This window comes from Magnolia sinica, chromosome 8 (assembly GCF_029962835.1).
Source record: "Magnolia sinica isolate HGM2019 chromosome 8, MsV1, whole genome shotgun sequence".
NCBI classification, from domain to species: Eukaryota; Viridiplantae; Streptophyta; class Magnoliopsida; order Magnoliales; family Magnoliaceae; genus Magnolia; species Magnolia sinica.
In genome coordinates this window covers 75,726,312-75,747,286 of record NC_080580.1, presented here as the reverse complement: position 1 = coordinate 75,747,286, position 20,975 = coordinate 75,726,312, and the positions used below count along the sequence as shown (strand labels likewise).

Genomic DNA, 20,975 nt, shown 5'->3' with positions numbered 1-20,975 from the left:
GCATGGCTTATACTTGAATTATAGTTGACAGTTGTGAACCATGATTTCATATAATAACTACTTACATGATGGTTTTCATTTGAATTTCAATTAATAGTTCTTATCATGACTTATTTCGATTATTTTGAATCAACTTATCTCTAGCATGCCATAACTATATGCTTTCTCATGGATTGTTGTGAGTCAATATGGATCTCTATTCACTACACTTACTAGCGGGTGATCCCTCTTGTGTATGTGAAACCATGCTTAGGATGCAATAAAATGGAGTGTGGTAAGGAATGGACCTTCGACTTGGAGGTTACATGGGACATGGAACATTAATGTGGGATTTACCATCCATTGGTCATACGGCTTGAGTAACTTAGAAATGACCGCTTTAACCGCTATGATTTAACCTTACCTGACCCCTTTGTCATCTCGATTTAATGTTCCAAGCATCCTTTTACCATTGCAATTTAATATCTGTCCCATGTTTTGATGGTTGTCTTACGTGGCTTCGATGGCCTATACATATGCGATAGTAATCCCTACTTATTGAATTTAATTGGCCATTGATCGATGGGCATCCATTAAACATCATAAGATAAAAGAACCTCATGAGCCAGGGATGGTGGTCATGGGACACTATATCCGAGCTATCAGCCTAGGATGGGTGACGAGCCTCCCGTAGTGACCTTTGAGTTTACTTAAATTGGCTGGTTGAAATTGAAATAATAATAGTTTGGCTAATCATGCATTCATAGTATATTGGTGATGAAGGGTGGCTAGTTCTAGATGTTGTAGCATGTGCCCTTAGGCTTATTGGGGTATCGTTTCGCTAGCTCTCAGACCATCGACTATTGACCTACGTACATGATATGTACGATGACTTGGTCACTATGTTGTACGAGATATGCTACACTAAGGACCGATTTGACTTAGTCACTATGCTGTATGAGATATGTTACGCTGGTGACTACTCTTATGCATGTGTGACGAGCCCAAGTCCGACTAGATGAGCTTCCCCATGTCAATGTGCATTCACGGATTCACGCATTTAAAAAGACTGCATCATGTATTGTTTTGATTGCTTTGTTATTTTTAACTATACTTAGCTAAGGCAGCGATGCGTAATTTTGAGGGGAATTCATACTAAATTGGTCACTCACCCAAATATATATCCGTACAGGTAGCACGGGTGGCTTAGAAGACACTCATGTCCAGGGTACAAATATCAGGGATGCATGGTTGTATCTACCAGGAGAAGCTGTCACACCCCGAACTCGAAAACCGAGCTCACAAAATTCCTGATCACCGAATTCGGCACCGACAGCCTCTGTAATACCCCATTCTCGGCTTCCAGTGCCCATATACCAGGTTCTGATCCTCAGATCCTATAAGGAGGATTTTTTAATATGAATTTATTCCGTAACAAGCATAACCATAAGCATAACCCACGAACAATAACCAAGACACCATTACAAAATCCACTATGATAAAAAAAAAACTTTAAGGTACAATTCGCATAAAAGGGAAATACAATGATAATAATAATAGAAACTCCTAAAGCTCGACTACACACTTCTACTCCTACTAAGCTACGGTTGCGACTTGGCATCATCTGCACGCATCAATCATGCATAAGCTTATAAAAAGCTTAGAGGGTGGTGAGAGTATATGCACAATATAAGCGTGCTTAGAATGCAATATCAAAGTAATGAGGAATATGCTAGCAAATCCATGAATACTATCAGTTGTACCAAGGCTATGCGATGCAAGGCATGAATGCTATTGGCCATATCAAGGCCATATGATGTAAGGCATGAATGATGTCGGCTATAACAAGGCCATGCAATGCGAGATGCAACTCAAGCATGCTAATCCTCATCCGAATTCATATATCAATGCAGCTTATCACTAGAGGATCAAATATCAGAATAGATCTCACTCTGGATAATCACCGAGGTCTAGTAGACTCTACGCCAGCTTGTCGCCCCTATCTAACCGCATAATTGGGTAAGTGGAAGAGACCTCACTATTCGCCTGCCAATATTGGGCCTGACTCATCGATAACGGACCCATTTCTCAAGCTGGTCAAACTTAACCTAGATATTGCCCCCTCACTTAGGTGGGTAAGGTCACAACCCCTTTCAACCGACCACGACACACTGTGAGATGCGACCTACTGGTATATGGCCCTCGTACGCTCATGTATCCACTTGGTCTCGATGTTGGAGTCACCCTCTGTTACCATTGGGTTTAGGAATTTTCACCCAGGGACATCTATAACGCCTTGATGCTAGTAACAGTATTTTCGGTGTCCAAATGGAGGCTATGACCCTGATGTCGCTACAGTGTATAGAAATCATATCACATAAATGCGAGATGCATGAATCATTTATCCAATCATGTAACAATCATGCGCGTACTGTGTGTTCATATAGGGCAACTCCGCTTATCAATGAGTCCCATAATAATCCGCCTAATGGCATGTGATATGATCAATCACTCCTCATAGCAAGCATACATATGATGCGCATGGGTATGGATCGTGAAGCTATACTAAGCATGGTATTTGATGATGATTTACTCTCCTCATATGAAGGATGGGCCTAGACGGCCTACTCATATCAAGAATGAGTCTAACGATCCCGGGGGCCCAACGGTTTGGGGTTAGCCCAATAAGGTGAGATGGGTCATACTAATATTAGTGAGAGCCCATCAATTTGGGGTAGCCCACTAAGGGAGAATGAGAATGGGCCTAACTAAGGCTTGAGGGAAAGTTACAATGTGGACATCTAACAATCATTGCCCATCAATGTAGACATTTAACCAACATTGCTCCCAAGGAATGACCTACATAGAGCCAAACATATAGTGGGCCCATGTCCTTACACAAAGGCTTCATATACATCACATTGGGCCTCACCAAATGGGCCTCTCATACATCATAATAGGCCTCATCTTATAGGCCATATATACATCACATTGGGCCTCATCATATGAGCCACATGTACATGACATTGGGCCTCATCATATGGGCCTCATATACAACACATCTGGCCTCATCATATCGGCCTCATATACAATATAACAAGCCTCATCATATGGACCTCATATGCAACATAATGGGACATAAATTCATCACATTAAGGTGGGCCCTACACGTTCCAAATGGGTTGCAATTACATCACCTTGGGCCTCATCAAATGAATGACACAAATATAAAATACATACTTCATGACAGGCTGCATAAATGAATGGATGGATAAAACATATATATCACAGCGGGTCCCACCATCCAGGGGTGCTAGATGGTGCTGATACAGAATACATACATCAAGGTGGGCCCCACCCATCCAGCAAATGGACGGATGGCGTGGATATAAAACACATACATCGTGGCGGTCTCCACCATTCAAACCACTGGACAGTGTGGCTATAAAATACATGCATCATGTGCAGACCCCACATCCACGTGTGGACAGTGTGGATGAAGCATATACATCACGTGTGGGGCTCCACAGATGGACGGTGTGCATCCAGCACACATCACGGTGTAACTCTACCGTCTAGCAGGCTGGACAGTGAGAGATAAAACACTTATATCATGATGGGGTCCATTGCACGGATGGTGTAGATAAAGCCTATATATCACGTGTGCCACGGGGATGGACGGTTTGGATATAACACGTACCACATGATCCGGCCCATAGAACTTGCTGGCGTCACAAACAACAGCCATCCACTGCTGGACTGCTGGCCCAGCATCCAGTAGATGGGTGGTGTAGATATAACACATGCCACCTGTTCGGGGCCCAGACTTGCTGACGTGGGTATAGCAGCTAAGAGCTACGTGGGACCCACAAAATTTGCTGACGTCAGTACATCAACCATGAAGCTGGCAAATGGATGACTTGGATTAATGAATACATCACGGAGGCTTCCACTGTCCAGATAGCTAGACAATGTGGAAACAAAATACATAAATCACTTGGGGCTCACAAATCTACTAACGTCAATACAGCAGTGGTAGCTACTGGTCGTCCATCAGATGGACGACCCAGATACTACATACATTAAGGTGGGTCCACACAAGCATGGCCCACCATCCAACCAAGCTGATATTCGATATTTCCCTTCACTCACGCATGTCCAAATGGATAGCAGGGAGTTTAGCAAGGTGGGGCCATTGTGGACAGCGGTTAGGCCCATTAAATGGACAGCGTGGATAAAATTAAGTGTTAGGGTGGGCCATCAATCAGGGATAGAGAGAGAGGGCAGTTATGGGAGGGGCCCCATCCTCTCACCGAATGTGGGCCCTCAAATCATGAAATCCATGTAAGAAAACACAAATCAAATCCTAGAGACGCACCCACCTTAGATCTTGGACTTCTTCTTCCACTAATGAGTTCTAGAGATCCAAGGGATGAGATTCAATGGTTGGAATTGATTTTGGAGGATTGGATGATGAGATTGAGGGGGTGGGGGGCGAGTAGGAAGTGGGTCTTCTCTTTTCTCTCCTTAGAATTTTTCTCTTATGGAAGCTTGGAAATGATAGAGAATGGAGTGAAATGAGAGAGGAGTGGTGTTGTGTAAGAAGGATGGGATGAGAGGAATGAGTGGTATAAGAGAGGGATGGGTGTGTGTAAGAGAGAGTTGACTCATGGGGGGTGAGGTGGCGTGGGGTGTGGGTTGCTTATCTTTATTGGTAAGAAAGAGATGGGTTGTGTACTTTCTTATACTTGATTGATTGATATGAAAGGTGCTAGAGATTCTCTTGGAAATTACAACGCGCGATGTTTTCCTTGAAATAAACACAGGCCCACAACTCCTGGCCTAGGTATCGCATCGGCGCGTGAGTCCCAGCGTTGGAACCACAGTGACGACGCGGTCTCTAGGATACACATTTTGGGTTGAGTCAACTCAAATATATGAGATGTGACTTAGGATCACGCGTAAATTTCGGTTATAGGTCGCGGGTTACCAGAATTCAATGGTAAGGATTGTGGGAGTCTAAGGAACGGTACGGACTACGATATGGGCCTTACAGTAGCTGCGCGATCTTGCAGCTCAAGATTATAAGCATTTTATTATTTCTCTTTTGTAAATCATATAATTCTTGCATTTGTTATTACAAAGACATTGGTTTGTATAGGTTATTATGGGCATCCGCTCGTATATTCTGAATTTAATGCAAAATTTCCTTTATGTTTAATTATCCATCTTTCTCTAAACTGCTAACTCTGAAAGAAGAAGAAAAGAAAAAAAATACTTGGATTTGACTATCTTTAAAGGTTAACACTGGGGTTTTTGGAAAATGAGTCATATACTCGGGTTCTGAAAACTCGAGGCGTTACAAGACTTCAGTCTATGCAGTTTCTCAAAATAAGTTTCACTCTGTGCAATTTCACAAAATGACACACAGTTTCAGAACATGCTTTTTCAGGATGGTTGGAGGATTCTTTTTCTTTCACTTCAAATCTTTGATTCTCTCCATTCTTCACTTGGTTTTCTTGTATCTCTAGCATGTGAATTCTTCAATCTTGGTCTCATGAGATCCATCCCTTGCCTTGGTGATTCTTGAGCATCAAATCCATGCTTTTAGTATACTTTTCAATCCAAGCTCTTAAATTCACCTTACAACACAAACATGAGTAAAATAGAACATTAAGCATTGTCATGTTCATAAAACCAAGATATAAATGGGGGATAATATGCAATATTTAACCCACAATAGTAGTATAGATGTGACATGTGAATTTATAACATTATCAGTGTTTAAACTTTCCAATCAAAGATTAATTATTTTAAACTTAACTTTGAAATCTATCAAATAACTAAGATATAAAATTAAAAAATTCTCAACATTAAGTATCTTATCATTCTAATATCTGGATAATCTTCAAAATCACTTAAATTCATAGAAAATGCCAAAATTTTAAATCTTTAGCTCGAAAGTTTAAAAATTAAGCACAAATTTTTTTTAAAAAAAAAATCCAAAGGAAACCCTACCGCTAACCTGAATTTTACATTAACCTCAATATATAAACATATGCAAGAAGAGTAACATGAGAGCAACAAAATTATACTGGAGTAAAAGAAAAGTACTTAAAATAAGACAACATATAGGTGCAGTGCGAAATTCCTATCAGTTGTTGTTTCAACAACTAAAATAAATTAATAAAGTAACATAATCCTAAGAAAGCAATAAACTCCTAATCCTAAACTATCAATCATGAATAAATAGGATCATTCAAAAGCATAGGTTCCTCCATTGGAAAGTATCTTGGTAAATTTCTCAATAGGATTTTTAATAAGATCATCCATAAATGAACTTTATTGTAAGTTTGGATATCTTGGACCATGATCATCCAAGGAAATCTACAAACTTCATTAAAAAAAAAAATATTGTCGTGAGGTGTCTAAAGAATATATGATTCACCTACAGCAATATATATATATATATATATATATATATATATATATATATATATATATATATATATATATATATATATATATATATTTCAATATTTGTAGACCATGGTGAAAAAGAGACTACAAATAATTGTATATTAGAAAAATTCTCTGTAAGAAATGTAGTTTCAATAAAATCCAAACTTTCAGACTTTGGTTTAGATTCCTGATCCTTCACCTTAAACGGTAAATATTTAGAATTTGTGCAATGAGGCATTTCAAAATAATTTCTTCCCAATTAGTGTCAAGCACCGGGGTACAATCCCATAAGGCATTCACTATGATTTTAATAATAGGATCGTCTAAATTTGCATAGCGTGCAAAGCATACTTATAGAGTTTTGAGAATTTTAGTCAGGAGACACTCATCATCCACAAATGTATCAATCAAATTAACCTCATGGATTACATCCTTATCCAGTTGTGGTTTGTACAAATTAAACATGTTCAGTTTTTAAGTCATATTCTCAAAGGATATTTTCATGATTTTATTCCAGCAATTGATTATAACATTAGTGGTAGCTATGAATGGTCGTCCTAAAATAACTGAGATTTGAGTGATTGCATTTACAATAAGGTGTGTGTCCAAGACAATAAAAGTCTACCAGGTAGTAGAACCTATCAACTTAGACCAACACATCTTCAATCATACTCCTCTTGGTATCCTAGTCAAGCAGTCAACCAATTGCAATATTATCTTAATGGGTTTCAACTCACGAAGTCCTAATTACTCGTATACCAAGTATGGTATCAAATTAACACTTGCCTAAAGATCTATAAGTGACTTATCAACCTAGAAGTTTCCTATCACACATAAGATCATAGGACTTTTAGGATCCTTGTATTGTTGGGGAGTATTTTGATTAATAATCACACTTAGTTATTTCGTCCAGAAGGCTTTGTTATGTACACTCAACTTACGCTTTACTGCACATAGATCGTTTAAGAATTTGGCATAAGATGGAAATTGTCTAATCATATCCAACAAGGAGATGTTGATCTTGACTTCTTGGAAGACTTCTAAAATATCCCGATTTTCACTTGGCTTCTTTAATGGGGCAAGACGTTGGGAAAACGAAGCCACAAGCTTAAGCTCATGCTCCTGTCTTTGTCATGTGGAGTATTGTTAGATTCGTCATCATCCTTCGAATATCTAGATTCCTCAGGTTCTTTAACCTTCTTAGGAATTTCATTGTTAATCTCTTTACAACTTCTCAAGGTGGTGATAGATTTAACATGTTCCACATATTAGGCTAAATAATTTGGATCACTTATCTCAAATTGTCCATTAGGGTTAGGTTGAGGTTAGACCACAAATGTCTATTTTTTCCTAACACTTAGATGAGTTTCAATTCTTGCAATCGAAGTTATAAGTTCATTGTTGGCCTGCATAGTGTTATGATTGCATTAAAATTTTCCTTATATGAATGTATTCAACATATCCTCAAGGGTTCTCTTTGGTGGGGGTCCAGTAGATGGCCATTGGGGATTATTGGGTGCACTCGTAGTTGGTCCATTCCTCCAACTGAGATTTGTATGATTCCGCTAATGGGGAGCGTACATGTTAGAATTGGGTGTATTAAAGGGGCTTTGATATGCGTTCATAACATTCACTTAAGCATGCAACACCTCCTAAAATGCAAGGATTGTAGAACATTTTTTAGTTAGTTGAATATCACTCAAATACCACATGCAGTTTTAACGATCGCTTCCTTCCTACATTCCATGGCCTTAATATTTCTTGTGAAATCCGTCAACCTTTCACTAACATTGTCCTTCTCTTTGAGCACATGTATTCCCTAATCTCTTGGCACTGCCTTGGGATTACTAGTTTGGTTAGATGTGTTCCATGATTGGACATTTTCAGCTAGTATGTCAAAGTAGTCCCAGGCATCTTCTGGATCCTAGCTCATAAATTCACCGTTACACATCATTTATACGAATTGGTGCATGTTTGAGCTTAGTTAATCATAGACAAAATTAATCACCTGCCAAACTCATAGCCATAGTGTGGGCAAGTAAGAAATAAGTCCTTGAACCATTCCCAACACTAGAAAAAAGTTTCATCACCTTTTTAGGAGAAGTTCAAATCTCTTCGAATTATTTTAGGTGTAAGTATGAACTTTTAAAATCAAGTCTATGGAATTTAGGGAGTAACTGAATAACCCTCGGTTTAAAGTCTATGCTTTTTGCGTTGGTTAGGAAAATCATGCAAGAACGTGTACTTGTTCTCGCCAGTTGTAAATAATCACAGAAGGTCCGAACCGGTGGAATTTGGTATACCTCATTCTCATCATGCAGTGTCCTCTCTCTCTCTCTCTCTCTCTCTCTCTCTCTCAGATCAAAACCCCTTGCTTAACGACGTCGCCCCAGTCTGTTTGTCGTACTGTTTTGCTGACGCTGTCCACTGCCCACCACTCAAACCCCTATCCAACAGCCCTTGTCCGGCCACCCCTGATTCAGCATAAGAAATCCCAAAGATAACGGCGATAATTATTTAGAAGTTGCACTCTTTCTTTGGAGGATATTAAACATCATATGGTAAGATACTTTTTGTACTTTTTGTGTTATTTTTAACTTTTTAAATTCTGTTCTATTTAAACCAACAACAACAAAAAAATAGCAGCCACCTGTTCGAACTTAGCTCAGCTCGGTTCAAAATTTTCGACCAAACCGATCCCGACTCAACTAATTTTTCTAGAGCAAAGCAAACACAGGCTGCGTGGGTTGGCCCGAAACCCAAACTGAGCCAATCCACAAATTGAGGTGGTACAACTATGAGCCAAACCAAACCAGGGCTAACTTGGCCCCAGCTGGATCGTTGCCCACCTCTACATACAACTTGTTGACCCTATTGCGCTCGAGTGTTTTTGCCTGTTGCAAAGTGGGTGTTTTAGAGGATCCAGTTCAGAGTTTTCCTCCTCACTCCTGTGGACGCAACTTTACTCCAGCAGTTGTTGCATGGAGCCCGTCCATTAAAAAGCTGTGGTCCATATTCCAGCATGATGTGTGTCTGACATTCACTCTATCCATCATTTGGATACTCGTGTTAGGACATGAGCCTAAAAATCAGCCCAATCCAAAATCAAGTGGGCCCCACCATGGGAAAAGTGTGGATGACAACGCCTACCATTGAAACTTTCTTCGGACCCATTGTGATATTCAAGGCTCATCTCGTAGATCTAACTGAGTTTTGGCCTTAGATCCTTACATCAAGGATAGAATCTGATACACGAAGTGGATTTTACCTCTATACACTATGGTAGGCCCCGCATACTTGGGTGTGTTACGCACGGCATAAAACAGGTGTTGCAGAGGATTCCATCCATGTAGATTGAAAGGTGGGTGAGAAATACGGGCGAGCGAGAGGGACTGGAGTCCTCTACAACGCATGTTTAATCAGCCCGTATAAAACATCCAAGTTTGTGGCGCCCACTATTTGTATATGTAAAATCTACTCTATCCATCAACTTCCGTCCTCAACTCTAGGATCTGGGGCAAAAAATCAGCGAGATCCACAACTTAGGTGGGACACACCACAGGAAACAACGGGGATGGGTGCCAACCATTGGTTTGCGTATGGTACCACCATGGCGTGTATCTTTCATCAATTCCATTTCCATAAGAAATGGAAATGCAAAAATCAACCTATCCAAAAATCAGATGGGCCACACCGTGTGAACGGCTAAAATAATGGCTCTCACAAACAAATGTAGTAGACGATTCCGAAGAGAAGAGAGGGGAGGGAGTGAATGACGGAAGAGTCGTGGAGCCATGAGTCACAAGAGACTCGCTCTGAATTTTTCTCTCCAAACCATAGAGTTATCAGGCTCCATATTCACTGTTGTTTGTTTAGACGATGAAGATCTTAGCTCACATGTGGTTCTACTGCGCTATAGTTTGCTGGGGAGCACTCCTCTCTCTCTCTCTCTCTCTCTCTCTCTCTCTCTCTCTCTCTCTCTCTCTCTCTCCAGAAGGTTTCTTAATTGCACGAGTTAAAAACACCCATAAAATCGAAGATCTCTATGTAAGAATCCTATAAAGTTGGCCTATTGATTAGTGGTCTAGATCTAACTAAAGCTTGGATAATATGATTGGGTACACCAGTAGGCCCACTAAATTGTGATACAACGCACACAATATACTAATAGAAATAGGATTACTTAGGGAGAAGAGTTTGTTGCGTAGCACGCCAACAACACAGTGAACCGAGATCCAATCTCCGGTCTCACCCACAAACGATAAACAGAAAGAAATATAAACTAGAAAAAGAATCAAAGTATTCCAAACAAACCACAAGACAAGATATACGTGGAAAAACCCCAACAAGGATTAAAAAAAAAAACTACGGATGGAAACTTCCACTATGAAGAAAAACGAATATTACAAGAAAATATACTAACCTCTCCCTTGGAAGTACAGAGAAAACCATTTGCCTACACCTTAGAATTATTTTCCATTACACTAGAAAAGCCCTAAGGACACTTATTTATAGTTTAGGCAACTTCCCTTTCGCACCTCTATGAAAACCAATTCAAAAATCCACAGTCCGCATCAAATCCAGAAACGAATCTGCGTAACCTCGACCGGTCGAGCAGGCTGCTTGACCGGTCAAGCACCTCGGAACCCAAAACCTGATGCTCACTTGACTTTGAGTCGAGCCAGTCCACGACTGGTCGAGTGGGCCACTTGACTGATCGAGAGAGCACTCGACTGGTCGAGTAGCCCCCTGATGTGGTTCCACATCTCAACAATCTCCCACTTGGAGACACATCACCATAAACCTTCGTCTTCTACATCTGGATTGTACCAACTCCCCGTCTTCAAGCCTGAAAACTAATTAAAGCTGAACAGAGCTTCAGCTTCTCCCGTGTGACTGCCTTGGTCAGCATATCCGCACAATTCTCACTTGTATAAATATTCTCCAGAGCAATCGATCCATCTTCCAGTAGTGAACGTATGAAGTGATATCTGATGAAAATATACTTGGTCCTTCAATGAAAGGCCGAATTCTTAGCTAAGTGTATTACACTCTGACTGTCACTATATAACTTGCAATCTGCTTGCTTCTTACCCAACTCTTCCATGAAACCTTGCATCCACACCATCTCCTTGCACGTTTCTATAGCTACAACATATTCTGTTTCCATCATACTGATAGATACTATCTTCTGTAACTGATAGACCTAACTGACTGCAGCACTACCCAGAAAAAAAACATAACCTGTAATGCTTCTTCTGCTACGATATCTCCTGCCAAATCTGAATCCACGTAACCTTGTAGCTTAATTTATGATCTACCATAGCGCAACCCTACATCGTTAGTACCCACTAGGTATATAAGAATATACTTCACAGCCTCCCAATGTTCCTTCCTGAGGTTGTTCATGAACCTACTAACAACTCCTACTGCTTGAGCAATGTCTGGTCTCGTGCTAACCATAGCATACATGAAACTCCCAATAGCTGACGCGTATGGGACTTTAGTCATGTAGTCTCGTTCCTCCTACGTCTTTATACATTGCTCCTTAGAAAGCTTGAAATGGTTGGCTAATGGAGTGTTAACCGACTTAGCACCACCCATAATGAATCGATCAAGTACCTTGGTTATGTACTCTGCTTGTGATAAAACTATTTTCTTATTTTTCCTGTCACGCTTTATCCTCATGCCTAGGATTTGTTTTGCAACTCCTAAATCCTTCATGGCAAATTCTCTAGATAGTTGTCTTTTGAGATCTGAGATGTCCTTTATGCTTGAACCAGCCATAAGCATATCATTAACATACAGAAGAAGGATGATGTACGATGTATCAAACTTCTTCAACTAGCAGCAGTGGTCTACATGACATATCCTAAAACTATTTTCCGACATGAAACTGTCGAACTTCTTGTACCACTACCTCGGGGCCTGCTTCAGGCCATATAAACTCTTCTTTAGTCTGCACACCTTGTTCTCCTTTCCTACTGCCACGTATCCTGTCGGCTGATGCATATATATCTCTTCTTCAAGGTCCCCATGAAAAAGGACTTTCTTAACATCTAGCTGCTCTAAATTTAAGTCCTTTGTAGCCATTATACTCAATACCATGCAAATCATAGACATTTTCACTGCCGGTGAAAATATTTCAGTGAAATCGATACCCGCCTTTTGTTAAAACCCTTTCACTACTAGTCTAACCTTGTACCATTTCGAACCATCATGCTCCTCCTTCATTCTGTAAACCCACTTGTTATGAAGAGCTTTCTTACCCTTGAGTAGAGTGACTAGCTCCCATGTACGATTAGACTCAAGAAAGTCCATGTCATCATCCATTGCCTACTCCCACTTAACCCATGTATCCGACTGTAATGCCTCTTCAAAACACTCTGATTCACCATTATCTATCAGCACCAGATAATGTAAGGAGGGTGAGTATTGGACCGTGGTTCTCCTCTCCCAAGTAGAGCTCCTCACAACCAGTGTATACGGCTCTGCCTCATAATGCTCCTGTGCATGATCATCCTGTGGCGATGTAACACTCGTGTCCAGTAACTCTTCTAACTCTACGAATTCTTTCTCCTTCGCTTTATTTTCCTGCACACTGTCCTTATGCATCACTTTTTCATTGAAGACTACGTCCTTACTTCTGATGATTTTTCTATTTTCTGCATCCCAAAACCTGTAGCCAAAATCATGCTACCCGTAGCTTACAAACGTGTACCTCATGTACTTCACATCCAGCTTATTTCTGTGCTCTGCATCAATGTGAACATATGAAGTGCAACCAAATACTCTGAGATTTACAAGGTTCACTTCTTTCCCAGTCCATGCTTCTTCTGGTAGACCACCATCCAATGGTGCTGAGGGACTTGTATTGATGAGATATGCGGCAATATTCACAGCATCTGCCCAAAATGTCTTGGGTAACCCTGCATGTAACATCATGCTCCTGGCATGCTTATGGATGGTCCTGTTAATGCGCTCAGCCACACCATTCTACTGAGGTGTCCCTGAAATCGTTTTTTGATGTTTGATTCCATTTGTTGCATAATAATCCTCAAATCTCTTATCACAGTATTCTCCCCCATTATCAGATCTAAGACATTTTACTATTTTACCTATCTCGTTTTCTACCATTATTTTTCATTTCTTAAATACATCAAACACATCAGATTCGTGCTTTAAGAACTAAATCCACACTTTTCTACTAGCATCATAAATAAAGGAAACAAAATAACATGAACCACCAGAGATGATACCTATGTCAGTCCCCACACATCAGTGTGTACAAGTTCTAACAGATGCATCTTTGGAGCGCGTTCGGTCTTCTTGAAACTTACCCTCTTCTACTTGCCATACACGCAGTCTTCGCAGAATTCCAAGTCAATGGACTTCAGCCCTGGTAGCTTCCCTTTTGACAATAGCACTTTCATCTATTTCTCACTCATATGTCCCAACTCTGATGCCATAACTGCCCATTTACTCAAGTTGATGCGACTACGAGTGAACTATACGATCTTGAAGTCATGTACAAAGTACCTTCCTTTTTGCCTCGAGATATCACCAAGGCACCTTTTGCGATCTTCCAGGAATCACTGGTGAATGTCGTCACATAACAGGTATCTGTCAACTGCCCCACTGAGATCAAGTTCCGTTTCAAACTCAGCACATGTCTTCAAAGTCATTCCGTCTTTCTGATTTACATGAACGTCTCCCTTTCCAACGATATTGCACGGCTCATCATCACCCAGGTAGACTCTCCCGAAGTCACCTAATACATAATTACGCAAAACTTCCTTACATGAAATGGCATGAAATGAAGCACCCGAGTCTATAACCCAAGACTCATTCCTCGCATCAAGAGACAAGATTAACGCCTCTGTGTCACTCTCCTCAGATAGATTCACTGAATCATTCCCACCTTGAGAGCTTCTTTGTTGTTTCTTGAACGCCATGCAATCACGTTTCATGTGCCCCTTCTTCCCGCAATGCTAACACCCGTCTTTGTCTTTCGGTCCCTTGGACTTCTTTCTCGACGTATAACATCCGTGTTTATTGCCTCATTTGTTCAGCGATATTCCTCTTCCTTCAACGTTTAGAGCATTCCCTGAATCCCCTGAAACTCCTGATGCCTTTTTTCTATATTATTCGCTGAGAATTAGACTGACCATATCATCAAATTTCAGCTTTGTCGACCCTGAAGAATTGCTCACAGCAATCACCAAACCATCCTAACTGTCTGACATACTGGATAAGATTAATAATGCCCTGACCTTATCCTAAAAAACAATGCTAACAGATTCCAACTGGCTCATGACTGTATTGAACTCATTTATATGTTCAGCCACGCTCCCACCATCTGATATCTTCATGTTGAATAGTTGTTTCATAAGATGAACCTTTTTGGACGCTGAGGGTTTTTCATACATGGTGGATAGGGCTTTCATTAATTCTTTTGTAGTTTTCATCTTGGATATATTGAAGGCGACGCTCTTAGACAAAGAGAGTCGAATCGTTTCTAAAGCCTTCCAATCCAGTAAAAACCATTCATCATCTATCATCTCTTCTGGTTTCTTCTCTTTTCCTCCTATAGGAATATAGAGGTCTTTCTGATACAGATAATCCTCCATCTGCATCTTCCAAAAGATAAAGTTTGAATCAACAAACTTCTCAATTCTAGTCTTCCCTTCTTCTGTTATCGTTCTTAATAGAACTAAAACCAATAGCTCCAATACCAGTTGTTGCGCAGCACGCCACCAACGCAATGAACCGAGATCCAATCTCCGGTCTCACCCACAAACGATAAACAGAAAAAAATATAAACTAGAAAAAGAATCAAAGCATTCCAAACAAACCATAAGATAAGATATATGTGGAAAAACCCCAACAAGGGTAAAAAACCACGGAAGCAAACTTTCACTATAAAGAAAAATGAAGATTACAAGGCAATATACTAACCTCTCCCTTGAAAGTACAGAGAAAACCCTTTGCCCACACCTATTTATAGTTTAGGCAACTTCCCTATCGCACCTCTGCGAAAACCGACTCAAAAATTCGCAGTCTGCATCAAATTCGGAAACAAATCTGTGTAACCTCGACTGGTCGAGTATACACCACGACTGGTCGACCACCTCAGAACCCAAAACCTGATGCTCGCTGGACTATGAGTTGAGCCAGTCCACGACTGGTCGAGTAGGCCACTCGACCGGTCGAGCGGCCCTCAGATGTGGTTCCACATCTCAACAGAGTTTTGATGGGTTTCAAACTCCTTATCCCTCTAACCTATATTAATAAAGGCTCGGTCATAATCAAATACCATGGCTGGGTACTAATCTAATACCATCGACAGAAACTTGTGCTCTATCTTATCTTCCCTTAGGAAAAAAAGACCTCAGTAACAGCATTCCTATTTATAAAAATGACACCAAAGTAAGGTCCTTCACACTCTTATTGAAACATTTGTTAATTGTACACTTTGTCAAAGTAGCACACCTCTCCACATCATACCACACACACTTAGTCAAAGTAGTACACCTCCCCACATCATAGCACTTACGTCTCAAATCCATCCGTCAGTTGATCTAACCATGTTTTTCGTAAGGGTGCGTTTGCTTTTCAAAACCTTGGTAAATACCTGTAAAACGGTCATTAATTATTACTTTTAACATTTTTTTTTAAAGATCGATCGAATTCTTCCACCTCCAAAATTGGTTCAGAAAGAATTGACTTAAAATAGTGGCCTCACTATGATGTTGATGTATGTGACTTATCCACACCGTCCGTCCATCCGGTTTGCAATAGGGCATAAATCTGAAAATGAAGGTAGATCCAAAGCTCAGATCGACCACACAATAGAAAGCACTGATCCATGTAATGTCCACCGCTGAAAGTTGCTTTCTCCTTTATGCCCAAATTGAAATTTTGTTTATCATCAAACCCACACTACAACAAAGTGCGGCATTACCGACCCTTTTTTTTTGTGTCGAACGTGCATTGTCGGAAAAGGGTGCCAAACATATCAATAACCCTAATTGGCCCTTCATTCGGCAAAGGGTGCCAAACATATCAATAACCCTAATTGGCCCTTCATTTGCTCTCTCTCTCTCTCTCTCTCTCTCTCTCTCTCTCTCTGTTTCCGCCCCCATTCCTGTCTCTCCCTCTCTCCCGATTCTCAATAACCTTAATTGGCCCTTCATTTGCTCTCTCTCTCTCTCTCTCTCTCTCTCTCTCTCTCTGTTCCGCCCCCATTCCTGTCTCTCCCTCTCTCCCGATTCTCCTCTTTCCCTCTCTTTCTCTTTTTTCATCTCCGCTCCTGATTCTCCTCTTTCACTCTCTCTCTCTCTCCCAATCTCCATTTCCCTTTCCTCTCTCCTCTCTCCTCTCCCTCACCTACTCCATCTCTCTCATTCACCTCCCTCTCTCTCTCTATCCAACGCATCTCCACCATCTCTTCTATCTCCCTTACATCATCTTTTTACTCGGATCTCCATTGCAGCAGCTGCCCGAAGGAACCATGCACCATTCGAAAGCCCATTTTCAAATTTTTGTGGCATTTCTTAAAATTGAAGGAATTTAAAGCTCCTCTCTGCAGGTTTAATCTCTTCCTCTCTCTGTCTCTTTCTGTCGCTCTTTCAGATTTCATGAATGCTAACTATTTGATGAAATGACTCAACAAGATTTGATTTTTTATTTTTTATTTTTTATTTAGTGAAAATGAGAAATTTGGATTCGTGAATCTCATGTCTCATTATCTAAGGTACAACGAATCGAACTCTTCCAATTTCTCCGGATCTTGCAATTTCATCACTTGATTTTTTTGTCTTGTTATATGGTAGCAGAGAAGCACAACATATTGAATGAAGTAAGACCCAGCTACTCTAACATATGAAATCATCATTCCTTATGATAGCTTGGCATTGACTCATGAAGGTGATCTCCTAGTTTCATGTTTCTTGTATTTAATTGAAATGTACACTAGCGGAAACAAAATCTAGTGAGTGAAAATGCAATTTTTAGTTATCAATAGAAAAAGGAAAATCTTTTAGTTCTATATTGCATTATTCTTCTGATATTGATAACTTGGTAGAAGTATTTTGGGAAATGCTATGACATGTTGAGAATGCTAGTCCCCAGCTCCTTCGGCAGCTCTCTCTGTTGTTGTTGCTCTCCTGCCTTCACTGTAGTAAGTTTTCCCTGCATTCAAAGCAATGACCTTGTTATAGTTACAGCATGAAGCTTTGAGCCCAGTGCATGAATGATAAGGATGCTGGAAAGGCCTAGATTGGCTGAAGTTTTTGTTTTATTGGTTGGGTTCTACTTGGGTGTCGGTGGGTATCTGTGATCGCCTATGTTTCTTATTTCTAATCGGTTGTTTCGTAGGTCTTAGCTTTCTCTTCAAGTGTCCTAGTTGGCTCGCTTAAGGATCATATGATGTTTTTAGGGATTCTGTGGTGGATGTGTTCTTTCTCAGGGTCTTGGGGTGTTTAAATATTTTCACAGCTTGTAGATTTTTGTGGTTGGTTCAGCATGGTTGTATGGCTGGGGAGGCAAGTAGCCATGCATGCAATTAATATATGTAAGCTACCTTTGTATATATTTTGTGACTGGGTGATATGTGATGGGTGTGACCCAGTTTTTTTTTCCTTCAACGGATGTAAAGCATTCTTTTCTGTCTTAATAAAATTTCTTAGGGGTGTACCCTACCTTTTACAAAAATAAGAAAATTTGCTAGATTAACAAAACTCCATTTTGAAAGGAACCTGTGTAATTGATTAAAAAAGGTTTAAAACTCTATATGTTTTGAAATTAAATGTCTTTTTCAATAAAAAAAAATTGACTTAAATATGTCTTTATCAATAAAATATAGATAATAAAAACTTTCAAAGACAATTTAGAACATAGAAATTGGCAATCCTCACTGATCCATAAATCAGATTGCTTTATATGTGGATTACTTGAAAAAGGACTTAAGAAAGGTGAATAATACTGATTGAATGGAACTAATAAATCAGGCAAATAATACTTTGTAATTTTTAAGCTGTGTACCCTTTTGAAAGTAATTAAAGAGTCTGAGCAGTTGGAGTTGGACTTAAGACCTTCTCATTTAGAGGAGGTTTTAAGTCTAATTATTCAGCCTACAATGTATGGTCCACCGAATGGATAAGTACTTCCAACCTATTAAGTGAATGTGAAATCGTTATAATAGGTTAGCCACATGAGGAGAACCGCTAAATAACAAAATATAGATGGATAGGACTCTGTTTTAGAGTTTTAATAATCTGTCCGTTTTATAGATGGATGGGACTCTGTTTTGTGTTTCTGTCCTAATCAGATGCGTAGGGTTGTTTGTCAATTTGGTAACTGGGATTTCAGCACAGTTGCAGGGCCTATTCTCATGTCTGGCAACCTAGATTTTGGGGTGTTCAAATCCTGATTTATAAATTCACCTGTTTAACTGGCTTACAAAATCCAGGGATTGCAAATCGTCCCCAAAGGTCATTTTTAAAATGTTTATAAAAGGGAGACATGTGTGTTCTAAAAAACCATCCATATGGTTTTGTGGGCCCCAGATGATGTCTGAATGACAAAAAAAAATGGTCCTGTTTTGAAAGCCTATTGATATAGCTCTCAAACAATCAAATATCATGGACTCTTTATGTCATTTTTCTTACTTGTGACTCTGATATCATTTAAATGAACTATTATGATGGAATTAGGTAAGAGTAGTATGATGGGATTTAGATAATTTGTCATTTTAAAAATATTTTGTTAAAATGGATGATCCTAATTAGAATGAAGAATGTTTAATACTAAACCAGGGTTAATTTGCTTGGGAAAAAGTACATATGCATGTAATTCTTTTATGACCGAATGATGAATGAAATTTTAGTTTACTTCTCCCAACTCATTTTGTTTATGTTTCATTTTAGTCTATTGACTTGTTTTCTTGCTAGATGAAAAGACAACTATGGCTATACTTCAATCTTGAAATCTGATTCACTAGTCTTAGAATGTATTTACATAATTTCCAGAACAATGCCTTTTGGAAATCTAAACATCCAGGTCAGTGAGTTTTCCTCAGATCTGAGATCTTTTTCCTGCAATATCTGTATTTTCTGCCCTTCTACTTTGATTTTCCTTGATTTCTTGTCAGATCTAAGGTTCTTATGTGATATATGGTGTAGATATCTTGATAAATGAATGATATCTTTTTATAGATCGTTGATAAAATGCTCTTTACCCTATCCATTGTCTTCCTACAGGGATGTTAACACTGTTAATGATGTTATGGAATTTGTACTTCAAAACTTCATAGAGATGAATAAACTTCGGGTCCGAATGCATCATCAGGTTAGTTGAAATTTTAGAGAACTATCGCTATTGTGTTTGGGCACAAAAAGTAAGTGCATGCCATAAATGAAAAATTGGAGCATGGGGGTTTGTGAAGGGAAGATGCAGTGCAGGTTGAATTTCATGCTATTCTACATGTTTGACAAAATTCCTCAACCAGACTCTGTTTCTCACCATTGAATCGTACCAGCTCCAAGTTGATTTCCCCAAGCATTACCTCATGGAAGCACCTCAAGTCAAAAAAAATTTCTTCTTCTTTTTTTTTTTTTGTGGAAATTGGTTATCTGAAATGTTGATCAATTGCTTGAAATGTCTGACCACATAAGATTTTTTAATACAAAAAAGCCTGACCAATTACTCAACTCTGTATTGGATTGTTATTGTAGGGCCCCCTAATCTCTGATCAAACAGCTTGTGGGGCCCACTCCTGGGCTTTCGTGGAACCAACTCCTAGGCTGCAGCATCACGCGTCATCGAGTTCAAAATCAAAATGGACATTTCCTATTACACATTTCTTAAGTTGCTTATGTTTTATATTTAGAGGAGTAGCTGAATAATTTTTAAGACCTAGGATAGTCCACTTAAATATCTACATTTCCTACACGTTCGGCTTGAGCTTTGGGCCATTCATGTGGGTGTGTTACTATAAACCTTAAGCTGATGAAATTGAAAATGTTGGAAAATTGCATTTACATGATGTTGATAAAACCTAATTCAATTGCAACAGTCAGTCCCAGGTTATTACTGTAATGATCATTACAGATTCTTGTTTTTTCTCTAGCTTTTCCTGTTTGTGTTTTTGTTTATTGAGTTGAAGTGATTTGATCATTCCTCAATGCCGGGGTATTAAACGTGCTAACTCTTTTAAACAGGGCCCAGAAGAAGCTGTCGGCGATCGGATCGTGGGAGAACACAAAGAAGGCTTCTGTGGAAGCTCAGCTAAAAAAGATAAGAGGTAAGAAAGTTATGCTTTTTCATTAGATGTAGAGGAATGATCTAATGCACCAAAAAGTTGAATCAGAAGAGAGAAATATTCAGTGTTTCTGTTTTTTTATTTTCCAAAAAGTTGTTTATATATAGGGTGCATTTGGTTGCACCAAATATAATGAAATTTCTTGATGTCTTGCACTAAACTAGACTGATTAATAATGAAATATTATGAAATTTCATGATATTTAGTGCAC

The 20,975-nt window shown here is 39.5% G+C and overlaps 1 long non-coding RNA gene across 9 annotated transcripts; it reads left to right on the top strand.

Moving 5' to 3' along the window:
* The first annotated feature begins 16,636 nt into the window (after nucleotides 1-16,636).
* On the top strand, nucleotides 16,637-20,768 carry LOC131253449 (uncharacterized). 9 transcript variants are annotated; one of them, XR_009175190.1, is made up of 6 exons: nucleotides 16,637-17,032; nucleotides 17,150-17,197; nucleotides 17,280-17,370; nucleotides 17,528-18,016; nucleotides 19,395-20,026; nucleotides 20,664-20,768. It is a non-coding gene; the product is annotated as an uncharacterized LOC131253449 (long non-coding RNA). The 9 variants fall into 9 exon arrangements; XR_009175188.1 differs by having other exon boundaries at nucleotides 17,280-17,434; XR_009175187.1 differs by having other exon boundaries at nucleotides 17,280-18,016; nucleotides 19,395-19,503; nucleotides 19,704-19,791.
* The last annotated feature ends 207 nt before the right edge of the window (nucleotides 20,769-20,975 follow it).